Genomic DNA, 16,356 nt, shown 5'->3' with positions numbered 1-16,356 from the left:
TGATTCTTAGGAAGAAAGTCTAAATGAAAGGTTTTTTGGCAAACGGCATTCTACTTCCCCATGTTTGAATGTTGTTGATAGGTAAAGAAACAGCAAACATCTCTGAAATTTTGGTTTTTCCATTATTAAAAGAGGAAGGTCTTAAAATTTCCCTCTATGCAAATTAGTGCTATGTCCTAAGTTATGGCTTTGAATATTCAAGTGATTATTTCTTGGATATTAACGATGTCAAGTAATGTCAGAGTTGAGTGAAGGATATCCTCAACTATTAAATTCATTCTTCACTTATATTGAAGAAGTCTGGAAGAAATTAATGCAGGGTTTTAAGATTTAAAATATAGATATTTTGAAAACCCCTTATCTAAATTTAAATAAAACAAACATTTCAAACAACAACATTCTATTTATTTACTGCTTTGGGGTCAGTTATTATTTCCATTTAATTTTCTGCCTTTATTAAACAGAAAAATCTTCTCTATTTGACTCAAAAGTCTGATAGAGGTTCTCTTGCACCTGGGAAAGCTATGACTTTGGGCCATGTGATCTTAGCTTGGATGTGAAGAGAGTCGAGTGAATTAAAACAACCCATATACCTTTTTTCAAACATTTGAATGATTGTCCTTTGACTCTGAGTTTTTTCAAAGTTCTCTTACACTAACAACCCACTATTTTTAACTAGAGATTTTTTTCTCCACAACCTTATCATTTTATCATCTTAGCCAATATTTCTAATATTTATTGAGTATTTACTCTGTGCTAGTGTCTAGAATGAAGTTTGTAATGTCTTTGAGATAGATACTGATTACTTTTTTCTTTATATTATGAAACTGATTCACAGCAAGATTAAATAATTAATAAGCTATAAACTTGGATTTGTACCAAGGTATTTTTTTTTCCAGCACCAGAACTTTGAAGCAATATTGTTAAACAGCATTCCTCAAACTGAGTTCTGGGGAATAGTAGCTCTGCAGGATATTAATAGTTATTTTTCAAAATCAGATTCCAAGGTAGAAGTTTGCCAATGCATGAAAACATTGCATATTTTTCCAGAAGCTTTAATATGGTAATAGGTATTGTAAACCTTCAGAAAAGAATTTTACATGAAGTATTTATCAAACATATTTTGTACATATGAATATATGTCTACATATGCATATATGTGTAAGCTTATCTACGTAATTATTATATAGATGATAATTATACACATATATGTCTCTCGAAGAACACTCATGAGGAAACACAGATTTACACTAATCAATTATTCAAATTAGTGATTTCTTATATTGACACACATCTAGTCATTTCCAATCCTGCTCACTAAAAGTAACACAATCCAACAAGAAATAGTAAGTTCTAAATTTTGTAGAGTACGACATTAAAAGAGAGCATTTTTATACTCCTCTAAAAGTAACATAATAGTGATAGCTCCTAAGTATTTGAATACAATATAAAAAGAAGGCATTTTGATACTCTAAAGTTGAATCCCTTTCAAAGAATATAAAACTCAAAGATATTAACATTGAACAAGAATAGTATCTACTCTGAAGCATTAGAATTACAATAACCCTTAACACATCTAGTTAGCCCTTTTACTCTAAGAAGAGTTATACAAAAAGTTTCAAGATGCATTGTTGATTTCTCAGAAATTCTCAGTAACAAAAATTATGTAGGTTCAAATTTTACACTTTTTCCTGAGTTATATTGATCTTGACACATAAAAGTGTCTCATTTGTAAAACTAATTCCCTGCTTTTTTCTCCAGTTCTGTCTTCAGAGCAATGTTTTGGAGCCCTGCCTTTAAAATTCGGGACGTTAGTCCTAGCTCTGTCAGAAAAGTCATCTTTATAAAGGTAAAAATGCCAAGATTTGAGCACAGTATTAACAAATGTACTTTATGATAAAATTATTGTATCAAATCATATAATCCACACAGCATAGTCAGAATGCACGTACACATAAGAATGTAAACACACACAGAGATGTGCACTTACACTTTTAATTTTTGTTGATACTGTTGCCCTGTGACTGATCTTGGAATTTTATTATGATCTACTACCATCCATTGCAACCACCTTTAACCAAGATTCATGTCACCTCTACTTAAGAACGTTAAGGATTTAGGAGACTTAAGTTCTAGTCTGACTCTAAACACTATTGGGCTTTTTCATTTTGGCAATGCATTTAATACCTCTGTAGCTTAGTTTTCACATCTATAAATCAGGGTTAATAATACTGTGCTATGATTTAATCTATTGGTATGTAGATCAAAGTAAAATATACATGTGAAATTGCTCAGGTTCTATTTGTATATTTTTCACTCCTCTCCTCATAATGCTTACATTCTCTTTTTACTTTTTTTCCTGGTTATGAATCACCTTTTCCTGTTTGTTGTGTCTAAGGATATTTGATTGAATGTTGGGCATTGTGATTGTTAGTGTTGAATGTTGAATTTTCTTATGTTTCTTTAGAGTATTTTGACAGATAAGTTGCAGATCAGATCAGTTTGATTGCTTTGAGTCTTGTTATTAAGACATTAGGGAAAATTTTGAGTTCTTTTGCTCCAGAGATCATTTAGCTCTATTACTTAGGCATAACTTTTTGAGGTCTTTACTGAATGCTCCCCAGTGACTACTGAGGACCCTTCACCCTAATTGGTCAGTGTTCAAATAACAGCCCAACTTTTCTGAGCTCTAGGAATTATTTTGCTTACAAATCCCAGATTGCTCTTTGTCTGACACGAAGCTTTACACTCACATTCATTGTCTAATCCTCAACAAAGACTCAAGATAACTCCAATGCAGATTTGAAGTTTATTTTGATTATTAAGATCTGAAGGTTATTTTGTTTTGTTTTCATTGCTCTATCATTTCTGTAACTTTTCCATGCAACTTCCAGCTACCTCAGCCTCTCTGAACTCCAACTTGTGTCCTTAACTTCCTAAAACCACTGGATTCTGTTTACTTTTCCACTCACTCTGAGTGTGGTACATAAAATGACTCTAGGTAGGAAGCTGGGGAATAGTAACGCTCATATCAATTTTTCTCATCTCTTAATGATCATAGTCCTGGGGTGCCTATTGTCTAAAGTCTAAAAATACTTATTTCATATATTTTACTCCATTTTCTCAGTTTACTCAGTTTTACTGTGCTTCTAGCAAGAGATTAAGTCTGGTCCTTTTTATTCCATTATGGCCAGAAGTTTGTATATGAAGGTGCTTTGAATCTTTTAAAGTATTATTTTTTTTTTACATTTTCTCTTCCTTTGACTATTTGTGTTCTACACTTTTAGAGCAATATACTCTCAAAGGTAGATTGCCACTATGCGCACATGTGTGTGTGTGTGTGTGTGAGAGAGAGCGCGCAACAGATGTTCAATGTTATAGAAAACTATTATTTTTTATTATCTTCTCTTCAAGTTTCAGATTTTGGCTTTTGAATGGTAGATTTTTTTTTTTTTTACTTCTATAGTTATTAGTTTATTTCAGTAGGATTCATAAAAAATTAACATCAAAGTTGTCATTTCATGGATTACATTGCCTAGAATATAGCCAAATACAAGTAAATTAAAATATATATTAAGTAAATGATAATAGACATAAAAACAAATAAGGTAAAATTTGTGGAAATGTTATATGTCTGACTGATTCAGAGGCCTCCCTGACACTGCAGAAGGACTAGATGAGAAAGCAGAAGAGTAAAATACTCGGACTTTCTGTATATGATTCCACACTACTTTTCTTCTCTTTGGAAATCCTGTCTCCCAAAGATATATTAATATGATTACCCTTTTTCAGGGTCCTTTTGTATTTGAATTGGCTAAAAAGAAAAGATACTTGCAGTATCTAGAAATCAGTAACATCATGTTACTGGCAACATTCACTTCAATCAGTAGTCTACTGATGAGAGCTTAATGCCGTATATCTCTTCTTTGTCTATACTTTTTCTTCCTCTCGACATTTATACCATCTTTCATTTATTAAAGTGGGAAAAGGGGCCCATGAAGAACACTTCGGGTAGAGCTATTAAAAATAAAAAAGTATAAAATAAATGAGGACATTTCTGACAAAAGTTGCGGTTAAATTAAAGACTCGTATCTCCTACACATTTGCTTAGACTGTGATTGTGTTGGATTGTCGAAGTACAGGAAATAGACACTGTCATTATCAATTACTTGGATGAGTCAGTTGTCACAGAAGAAGGGAACTGAGTGCGAATCAAGAACCTGTGACTGCATTAGTCTAAGTGTGGGTCTGCACCTCTGTCTCCTAACGCTTTAAGGCAGAAGCGTAGGATTGGTTATTATGAGATTATTTAGTTGTCTCAAACGTTTCCACTAAACATGGCGATTTCGTCCATTAACATGGTGAAGACAGATTTTATGCAATCTGATTAAAATGATGAAAAACCTAAAGAGACAACTTCTTATAAATATTATCGGTAGATTCTTAAGTCCAGTTTCTTTGAGTTCCAAGGTTTTTGAGACCAAGGCAATTAAGGTCTAAGCTGCAAGAAGTTCTCTTTTATCCTTTTTCTCTACATCCTCGTTCTATCCTTCTCAATGTACAATTTTTCAGAGTGGGGGACTTAGAGTCACTTGGCTGACTCTTCCTGCAGTGTAGTTATAAGAAAACATCTTGTCAAATCATGCTGAGGAGGGGAAAAGTGAAATTCTGTCAAGTGGTTGTTGAATGTCTTATTTAAAAATTGAGTGTTTAATTTTCTATGCAGGGCTGCCAATCAAATAGTCAAATTAAAAAAATTAAAGATGAGCTAATCTTTCTAAACAGGAGAAATACTATGATATAGAACTCAAAGTACAAAATGTTATCCTTATTATTTTCTGCTCTCTTCCATAAGAGGTAAGCACCTACTAAGTACAGATTTCTATAAGTGGAGGAGCCTTGGAAGGGGTACAAACTAGAGGTTGTGGGGGACACAATGGCAATGACTTTGTTCCTTCATGACTTCTTTTTCAATAAGGTATCCGTACCCTCTCCCTAAAACAGGAAGCAGCCAAAATTAAAGTTGATGTTGGCCACCAGGTGGCATCGATGCCTCAGTAAAATTATTTGAACAGTAAGAGCATGATTTGCCATGATGTCTCTGCCACCTCACCTCCATAATTCACAAACATTAGTTTTCCTCATTTATAACTATTGTTAGTGGAATCATGAACTCCATTTTTAACTTCACTCATTTTCATTCTTTCCTCCTAAGAGGAAAACATAACCCCGATTTGACCAACCTTAACTTCTCTTAGGCTTTTTATGCTGTCTATCATTTCTAAAGCTTTTCCTCATAGTCTCATTTTTTTCCCTCCACATTTCGCTCCATTTTAAGCTTCTTTCTTTCCTTTTATGTCCACTCTTGTATCTTCAAACATGCACAGAAATATTCCTAGAATTCTACACAGCTAGACATTCAGCTCAATCTTGTATGTTTCTGTTGGCGCTTCCTCCTCATCTCATCCTTCCTCACACACCACAGGAAGACTTTGTCTGAGAAGAGCAAGATGAACTATTCACTTTTAATTCCTTGTTCCTGGCTCTGCTATATAATGTCTTCTGTCTCACAGAAGCAGAAAAAGAAAGCAAAGCTATTGAGCATAAAGCTCTTCTGATTTTGTCTTCTCGTAACAGACATTTCTACAAATTTGCCTTTAGGGATGTTGAGTTTTGAGAATTTCTTCATCCTGTTATTTCATTTTGTTTCTTCAGCTGGACGTAAATGAAGTCCACATACAAGGATACCTCTTTAATGAGATGTTACTGCCAAAATCTACTTCAAATATAAACTGTCTCAGTTAAAGCAACTGTGCATCTATAGAGAATAGAGCATAAAACCAGGAATAAAGCTGGAAGTTAACTTGGAAATCATCCTGACCAAGTATCTAAAATCATTTTAGAAAAAAAAAAAAGATTTTATCCACACATATATTTTATCCATACGTATATTCTCCAGAGCATTTGGATCAAGAGGGTGGGGTTTACTAAAATCAGAGTCTGACAGTGGGGCAGAGGAAAAGATACAGCTGTCAATTATGTTTTCTTCCCAGCAGGGAATCTGCACAAGACATCGATGCTGGATTATGGAGGAGAGCATTACGTGCAATGACAGTTATTGTTGGCGACCCTTTGAGATTAAGCCTAAAGCTCATTTTTCTAAAAAGTTTATTCCTAAAGGGGTTACATGTGTTTCCCATGGGAAGAGAATTCAGCTTTCTGGAACACAGGTTACCCATTCGTACAATAATGCTGTTAAATATTCATCTTAGGTAGTACATGGTGAGGAACGAATAACTTGCACTCCACCTGCGTAATGTGTGACACTAAATAGGGGAACCAACACATGTAATTTCCCTTCTTTGAGTAATAAGGAACAAACATTTTAAGTGTAGGCTTAGAGTGAGGCAGATCTGTGTTAAAATTCTGCTCACTCCACTTACCAGCTATATGTTTTAGATTTTTTTAAGTTTAGTCTGTAAAATGGAAATATAATAGCACTGACCTTATAGGGAAGGTCCTTTTTAGGATACAATACATGCTCAATGGATTGAATCTATTAATACAATTATATTTTGTTGTTAAATTAATGAAACATAACTAAACAACTGGAACAGGAGAATTAAGCTGGGCATGAGTACGGATTATTAAGCTGGACATATAAATCCTCTAGGACACATTACCTATAGACTATTTTCTTCTTTAGAAGAAATTTCTAGAAAAAACTGAGAATTAAATACAATATTTTCCACCTGTTTTGGCAAGTGGAAAGTTAGGTAAAGGGTTAGATTTTATAAAGGTAGCTAGATTTAATAGAATTATTTAATATCCATTCTATAATTATTTTCACTCTATTAGTATTTAAAAAGGCACATAATTCCAGTCAAGAACTTGATTTAAAAAAAAATAAAAAGCATAATAATTAAGAATGACTAAGAACATTTCTTTTTTCTTAATTAGAAAAAATTCAAAATTGGGGCTATTTGATTTTTTATGCTTTATGCACTTAATAGATATGTAAGTATACAAAAAAAAATACACTGAGTTTTGCAGGAATCAGAAAAATATTCAATTAACAAAACAATGCCCAAGTAGGAGCACCAAATATCCAATCTGTTGTCAGGCTGTAGCTTAAATTCTTTGGTTGTAAAGATAAATAATTTCTTCAGAGTAATGACAAGGTAAGCAATAAAAACTGATTTGGAGACAGAAGTGGCTCAGGCGTTGCCAACACCTGCAGTCTTAAAAACTTCAAAGAATGCAGTGTTCCCGTTTAGAAAGAAAACATTAAATTGGCATTAAATTCTATGTATTTGTACAATCTGCCAGCTAAATTTACCTTTTTTTCATATTTTATTCGTGTTCAGTACTCAATTATAATTCACTTCATTATTATTTTACTTTCTATAAAATCAGAAATGAAATGTTGCTCTTAGCTGCCCACATGGTGGTAAATCACTATAGAAATAAAAATATTTCAATTACAATACCTCAAAATACAATCTTGTAGAAAAAAAATTGAGGCGGTCTTATTGAGAAGATATATGTAGTTTAAAATATGAAATTAATATATGTCTGTGGCATTAGTTTAACTCTGGAGGGGAAATAATGTAAATTATTTGTTACTTCTTTGCTAAGCTCCTGGCAGCTTATACATTTAAGATACTGTAAAAAATGTTAAAGAGCAAGGAACATGCTTGAACATCAAAAACACATTATATTTTATGAAGAAACTAATTTATGTTGTATATAAATGTAATTGCCCTTTAAGGGTAAAAACTCTAAAAGCATAAATCTATTTAAGTACTCTGTCTCTCTGTCTCTCTGTGTCCCTGTCTGTCCCTTTCTGTCTCGCTGTCTGTCTCTCTGTCTCTGTCTCTCTGTCAGTCTCTCTCTCTTTCTCTCTCTCTCTGTTTATATAAAGGAAAACTGAAAATGTTAAGTTCAGCACAATGAAATAGAACAGCAAGTCAGAACACAACTCTTATCGTAAAAACATACAAGATATGGATAAGAAGTTACTGATAATGGTAGGCATATTTTTGGCTTCGCAAAAATAAAGGAAGTATGATTTTCAGAGATGTTTAAGTGAATAATGGTACGCTATCACTACATTCTATCTTCCACATTATTATTCTTAGCTAGCTCATTATTCCTTTTTCCTGAACAAAAATAGAGTGCTATAAAGCCCAAAGTATCACATAAGATTGTTCTAGATTTATCCCATTAAGCATTTTTTATTGAAAAGTTAAAAGTCATTATATGAAAGCTATATTAAAAAAACAGCATACACAAATAATTTTCTAAATAAGCATTTGTAGAGTTAATCAAAGTTTGTTAGTAGTGCTTCTGTTTTCTTTTAAGAAGGAGATGGTATCAGTTTACTTCATGATTATAAAGCCTAAATATTTTTAAAAGAGGAAATAGGGGACTGATAGAAGTAAGTGAAAAGTTCGGAATAAAGTTGAAAACGAAGATAGCGATCATAGTGTGACTTCAGAGTTCTCTCTTCTTGGGGTAACTCACATCCTGGGTTGTGTCTTAAGTCTCTTCTTTCTGAAATGCTCTCCTAAACTTTCCATTCACTGACCTCTCTATCCTTCACCTTCATTTCCTGATCATTAAAGCAATAAAGCTATTCTATTTATCACTTTGGGTGTGTGAAGTAAAAAAGAAAGTGTCTTGTTAATTTCATTTAACAATTTCTTTAACCAATCTTTTGAGATCTTACTATGCGCCGGGAGCATAGTTTTGGGAAAAAACATAATAAAATAAACGTCTCCACTCTCCTGGAGGTTTCAGTTCTAGTAGGAGCTGAGAGATGATAAACAAATATCAAATACAAGGTGGTAATGAAGGGGTAGACAGAACAATAATGCAAGGGAACCAAGTGATGGGAAGAGAGATGATCCTATTTTAAACTGGATATTCTAGAAAGACCGCTCTAATAAGGTGACATGAACTGAGCGCCGAGGGAGTTTAGGGAGCAAAGTGTCTGTATCTGAGGAAAAGAGTTTCAGGCACAGGATAAAGCAATAGCAAAGTCGTTGAGAGAGGAGCATGCCTTGTGTGTTTGAGAGTGGCAGAGGCTAGTGGGAGGTGAGAGACGGGAAGGAGATAAGGTCTGAGAGGCAGCCAGGGGCAAAGTTGTGGGGGACTTGGGTTTGTATCCTAATAAGGCAAGGCGGGTTGTATGCGGACACATTTTTAATTAAATTTATTGGGGAAATACTGGTTGATAATATTGTATAAATTTCAGGTGTATAATTCTATAACACATCAGCTGTCTATTGCAATGTGTCCTTACCATCCAAAGTCTAGTCTCCTTCCATTATTGTATACTTGATCCCCTTTACACTCTTTATCCTCCCCCATTCCCCCTCCTCCTCTGGTAGCCACCATTCTGTTGTCTGTAACTATAATTCCCTTTTTTTCATGTTTGTTGCTTTCTGTTTCATGTCTCACATATGAGCAAAATCATGTTTTTTGTCCATCTGACTTATTTCACTTAGCATGATACTCTCTAGATCCATTCATTTTGTCACACATAGTAATATTTCATCATTTTTTTATGGCTGAATAGCATTTCATTGTACATACGTACTACATCTTCTTTACCAAATCATCCACCTAAGGACACTTTGGTTTTTTCCTTGTCTTGGCTACCACGAATAATGCTGCAATGAACATAAGGGTACATATATCTTTATGAATAAGTATTCTCAAATTTTTCAGGTAAATATTTACATTTTAAAAGAGAGAATAATTAGGCATTGAACTTCTTCCGTCCTCACAGGCAGCAATCAGAGCAGTGAAAGAATCATCTTGTTTCTAGCCTTCACGCCTAAGCTCTGCATCTCTACCTGAGCAGATGTAAAAGGAAGTCCATTGGGACAGTAGTTAGGCCTTGAGAGTCCTCAGCCTTACCTGGATGCAGAGGAAGAAGGCAATGTCATTGCATTTGCCTTTAAATTTTTTTATGATGTTTTTCAACAATTTTATGACTGATGCATTGCTTTGCATTCTAAGACCCAAGTTTAATCATATACAACCGTTCAGTGAAACGACTGACATTTTAAAGTTACAGATACATTTTCACCAAAATAAACAGAATCATTTAACTTCCTTTTGAATGGATTTTGAGCAAATGATCAACAATAAGCACAAATAAAATCTTCGTTCTAACAAAATGAACCAAAATTTTATTACCAGTAATTCTTTTTTTGTTGGTCACTTCCTCAAAAGAATCTTTTGTTTCATTGATGGTAAAAGTCAAAAAGACACTGTTGAAACTACAATACAATGATTTAGGGAATAAAAACATTATTTAAGCATAGGATCTCTAAAAATGGAGTAAAAATTAATTTCAATCAATTTCTCTCCCTCAAAAGAGTGAAATATATTTCTCCAAAGATGGCAGTCTATAAAATGGCCTGTGTGGCCTCTCCTGGCAGAAAAAAAAAAAAAAAAAATGCACTTGCACATGTGTTAAATTGACTGAAGAGTTGATCCTAGAGTTAATTTATCAATTCTTCTGAGTTTAGTCCTTTTATAACAAGCCAGTAACCTAGTAAGTAAAATGTTACTCTGAGTTTTGTGAGTCACTCTAGCAAAATAATGGCCCCCAAGGAAGAGGTAGTCATTGGAACCTCCTACCTATAGCGAGTTGGTCAGAAGCCCTGGTGCCTCTGGTGGGAGAGGGGGATACAGTCTTATAACATACCAGTAAAGTCCCAATTACTTTACTTTCTCATGATACATGAGTTCATTCAGGACATGCCCTCTGCCACAATTTGAAGTTTCCTCAATAACAACACCAACAACTTGTATATTAATACTTCTATATTCATTATATATCTTGCTACCTTGCTAAGCTTTGTAACTTTTAAATTTTCTGAAAATGTCTTTCTGTTACTTTGTCTTCAACTTCAACTTATTGGAAGTGAGTAGCAATTTTGGTGATCACAATATATTTCCATCAAAATTGTATAGATAATTCCATTTTCTTTTGACATGTAAAATTGTGAGGAAAAATCTTTTCATCAGCTGCTTTCTGTGTTCCAGCACCATTCTAATTGAACTATTTTACAGGCGCACCTTTACATTTTCTCTGCTCCAGATCAACCATCTTCTTTCTCATTATTTCATTCTTTTTGTCTTTACTGCTATAGTCTGCTAGATACCCTTATATTTTTTTTAATCTCTATCTCTCAATGTCAAGGTTATAGTTAATTTATCTAGTGTACATTTTCATTTTCTTCTTTATATTTTTTTAATTAATCTCTGTTTTCATCTAATATTAATATTTTAATCTCAATTTATTCTCTTATATACTTCTACACTTCTTCCATTGTATGTGGATATATGTCGTGAATATACAGAATATATTTTCTTCTGGTTCCTTAAGTAAATTAATTTCAGAAAATTTTCTCTCTGAGATCTAAAATTATGTTTGCTGCTCTTTGTTATGAGATATTGCCATAGATCCATATTGTCTGTTTTTTAAAGTAATGACTAATTCTACAATAAAGAGAAATATCTCCAGACTTAGTATTTGTCAACTAATGAGATGTATAGAATGATCTTGGGTTAACTCTATTTACTTGCATTCTGTTCTAAACTCCTTCTCAGATATACAGCTGAATATCGTGTTGATGTGCACAGCACTTAATTTTTATATTCTTAGAAAGTGTATCCAGTACAATTTTGCTAGACTGAAGTGTAATCTACTTTCATGCTCACTGCTGTTTCTCCAACATATGAAGTCATTCATTCATTCAAAAACATCAACTATTAGCCAGGCACTACTCACTCTAGGCTCTGAAAAAAACAGCAGTAAATTAAACAAAGTCCCCAACATCCTGGAGCTTAAATTCTCATAGTGGCAAATTGAAAACAAAATAAGTGAGTAAATCCTTAGAATGTCAGATGATAATAAATGCTGAAGAGAAATTTGAAGCAGAGTGAGAGTAATAATATGGCCATCTGCATGTGGTCACTAGTGAAAACCTTATCGAGAGGTAATAATGTGTATCAATATGAAGGAAATGGGTAAGTCATGCAGGTGTCTTGGGAAGAGCATTATAAGTCAAGGTTATGGCAAGTGCAAATTTGGAAGCATGACTGATGGGTTTACAGAATTTTAAGGGACCAGTAAAACTGGAACGGAATGAAGGAGAGAAAAGTTGGAGGTAAGTTACAAGAGATTTAAGAAGTAGCAATATATTCCATATCAAGTAAATTTTTTAAAAAAACTTACACTTGTTATTATATATACCTTCAGAGCCAGCCTTGCTGCTACCCTCAGAGCTCCATATAAGGAAAACCTTAACTCTCAGAATGTGGCATGCCTTGATTAATCTCCTGCCTAACTCTCCCCCAGCCTCTCTCACCCTCACCATGTCTTGCCTAGCTGTTTTCTGGAAATCTATCTCTAAGAGGTAGTGATAAAAAAAGGAATATATAAACATAAAAGATGGGCTCTCTGCATTGAAGTGGAAGCAGCATTATCATTTTCTCAAAGAGAAGTATCTATGTAATGCAAAGCTAGTTGCCCAGTTTTCAGGTTGTTCCAGTCATTAAATTTATAAATAGGGCAGGTGTAGACAGATTATTCTTTTCAACCTATCTTTTTGTGACTGGACTAACACTGTTTCAGGCCAAATAGCACAGGTAGTTCACCAAAAGCAAGTTTCATTAGACTCATTCAACATTGTAGTTAGTGAATATTTAGCTTCTATTAGAATCATCCAACAAATTAACTGTTAGTTCTAGTGCATATATGTGTGTGTACATGCATATGCATTTTTTCCTCTTTTCTCTGATTTCTTTAGTATTTTAATCAAACATTTGGAAAGGCAATGATAGGATATACTAATAAGAAAACATTTAAATCCAGAAGTAAAATCTAATTTTTAGAAGTTGGGAGGGGGTGTGCGGATTTCACAAGGTTAGGAAATATCTAGGTATAATAACATAGCCTGAGACTCTAAAAGGGGTAACAATTTAACAAGGTTGAAATCCATTCAAAAATTAAATTTATTTACATAGACTCAAATTCTCCCCAATCCAGATGAAAGGCAAGGTTCATGAGTCTGAAATAGCTGCATAGGGAGCTATTTAATAAGCTCAGCCACCAAATGGATACATTAGGAAGAAGGAAGGAGATGCATACATCATAGTATAAATATTGAAGACAACAACAGACACATGAGAAGGCATAAAGTACATAAAACGAATATGATTAGGTATGTTCAGATGAAGAATAAGAAAGAGCTCGCATGAGGGTAAAAAAATATAATGCGAATGGATTAATGAGAATGATGTACTGTTCAGAAGTTACTTTCTTTAATCCTTTCTGTCAAATAAAATCACCTTTAGACTAGAAATCCAGTATAAAGGAAAGAGGAAGCTGAAGGCCAAAACAGATGAAAACATCTTCAGATGCCTCCTACCAACTCGTGACTAGTTCAGGTCTCCTGGCTCAGGGTTATTACATCCTGAGATTGAGAAAACCTGCAGATGGAATCGCTGAGCAGCTGCCAATCACCACAAAGCAAGACCGAGTTATTGAATAAACAAACAAAAACCAGGCAATTTTTATTCTGGATTTCAAAGAAGCAGAAAACATATAAGCCACAAAACATACCTGATGAGTCTGAGAACAACTCAAGGGAAATTTTAGAGTGAATATATATTTACTGAGCAAAGAAAATGATCATCAATGAAGCCATCATGGATTCAATAAGAACAAGTTATTCCAGACTCTACTCTTTCTGAAAATATTAGTGGAATAGTATTTCAGCAAGGGGTAACTTCTTGCCAAAACTGAGGTTAGAAGGATCATTTTCTTGTAAAAAAAAAAAAAAAAAAAAAAAAAGACAGAGAGAGATTAATGGAAATAATAAAAAATGTCATTTATGTGTGTATTCAATCAAAGTATATATATATATTTTAATGGTATCTACTGTCAGGGGGGAAAAAAAAGCATGCCAGCACTACAATCCTGTATATATCTATTTTCTTAAATTCTGTTCTCTTTCTACAATTGTCCAGGAAAAATTTTTCTGTAATTATTCTTTGCGGTGGCAGATTCTCTCAGAATATTTATGACTCACATTCTTCTTATTTCATTTTTGCAGGTTATCAAATTTAACTGAGAAACCATAAGAGAATTCAGTAAGATGGCTAACGTACAGAATAAATGCATAAATTCAATAGCATTTGTAAAGCATTTGTAAAACAAATAGCAACCATTTATTATGAATAATTCTCAATAGTAGCAAATCATATAAAACTCTTATGAATAAATGTGACTAGAAAAACGTCTGATAATTATACAACAATGAATCTCTACTGCAGGACTAAATACAATGTGTGAATATACGGAGACAAGACATATTCTAGGAAGAGAAGACAATACTATGTTAATACTAATTCTCTCCAAATTTATATATCATTTTACTTCTGTTCAAGACCTTCATTAGTATTTGACATAAATCATTCTGAAATTCATCTGGAAGAAATAATTGTAAAAATATACAGGGAAATTCAGGGGGAAAATGAGAAGTTTCTCTACTAGATATTCAATTGTATTTTTAAAGTATAATAATGAGTACATGTGGTAGAGGCGTCAGAACAGATAGATGAATGGAACAAATAAAATTTCAGTAGAATTTGTCCATGCATTATAATAATCATCTTTATCATCATCACTTATGTTTGTTGAGTATCTACTGTGAGCCAGCCACTATTCTGAGTTCTTTTGTGTATTAACTTATTTAATTTCCATGATGATCCAAAATTGCTTTCATTCTCCAATTTCTAATAAGATTATTTAACCCGCAGCCTACAGCCATCATGAGTCTAATGAAGGAAAAGAGGAATGGTTGACATTAAGGGATTGATTTAACAAAATTAAAAAGAACTGGACTAGGCTGTAAAAATAGAAGACATTATTTGAGCTGGGGGTCAGGAGACCCATATGCCCCCTTCACTTCACCCCTGATAGACTACCACAGGATTTCTGTGGTTTACATAGTAAAATGCGGACAATCAGGGTTCTTCCTGATAATAGCTTTATGGACGACCACCTGGTACCACTCACAGGATATTCAGAGAAGGGCAATGTCAGCCATTATTGGGAGGTCTTGATATGCAAGGTAGACGAGTCCAGGTACTGTGAGGTTACCGGCTGTGTAAGCCATTGCAGTACAGTAACAAAGTCAGCAAAGTGTTAAGCAATATGAGTAACTACATCCTTGGACCAGTCTTCATAGGTGTGTCCCAGATAGAGATCTTAAAAGTGTCTTAATTTGAAGGAAGCAGACCAATGATAATCATTGTTTGGGAGTCACAAACAATGGCATACAGGCATTCTTCTCTTGCTTTTATATCTCATAATGAAATAGTTTCCTCTAGCCTGTCTCTTGAATGATCTTAAACTTAAGACCACTCATTAGTCATTATATGATAGCACCCACCCAGACACAACACTCTGCTGGAGTTCATGGACCAGATGGCTAGAGCAAGGTTGGAGCCAGGACTCAGAGAAAGCATCACATAGTTTGTGAGTAGGGGGTCTGGTTTCCCATAAGTGAGTTTTTAAATTTTTTCTGGTTTCCTACTACTACAGATGGTCAACGTGACAAGAAATGCCAGAGGAGCCATTCAAAGTGGAGTGATAGACAACAACCAGGAAAGGGCATGCACTCCTCAGAAATGTCAAGAAATACCGAGCTAAAGCAACATTCAGACAGTTAAGAAAACAGTGATCTCAGAAGGCCATGACACTTTGGGATGCTTGGTGTATATAATACTGTATGTGCATGTGTATTTCTTCTGGAAGGATATTCTTTGAAATGATAGCTGAATTGGGTATCATTTACCTTTTATTCTATACATAGATTTTATGGCATAATAAAGATAATAAAGAAATAACTTTGGACTAAATACAGCTTAATTGTATTCTTATAAAGTTGTGTTAATAATACCAATGTATGCCCAACATTCCCAAGACTTGTGTGAGTGAACTATATTATCAAAGATGTTATTGCTTGAAACTAAATTCTTAAGGAATTTCTGCAAAGGTACATTGATAGGCGCATATGCCGATTTGTAAATTATGCCAATATTTCTAAATATATTACCCAAAAAGTAGGTCAGGGAAGTGCCAAAAAGTGAATTTCCAGCTCAGATCTCTCTTTTTCCAATCTTGATCCATATCTCAGAGGTTACTTAGCCACCCAGACTTCCCTTTGAGTATTTCCCTTTGTCATGATGGCTTTAGCTGAGTTGCACATAATTAAGGCTTTGGTTTAATGGCCAATCCCCGGCTTTCACCTTGAGAGCCAACAT

This window comes from Rousettus aegyptiacus, unplaced genomic scaffold (assembly GCF_014176215.1).
Source record: "Rousettus aegyptiacus isolate mRouAeg1 unplaced genomic scaffold, mRouAeg1.p scaffold_m13_p_4, whole genome shotgun sequence".
Classification (NCBI taxonomy): Eukaryota; Metazoa; Chordata; class Mammalia; order Chiroptera; family Pteropodidae; genus Rousettus; species Rousettus aegyptiacus.
The sequence above is the reverse complement of the archived record's forward strand: the minus strand, read 5'-3'. Positions refer to the sequence as shown.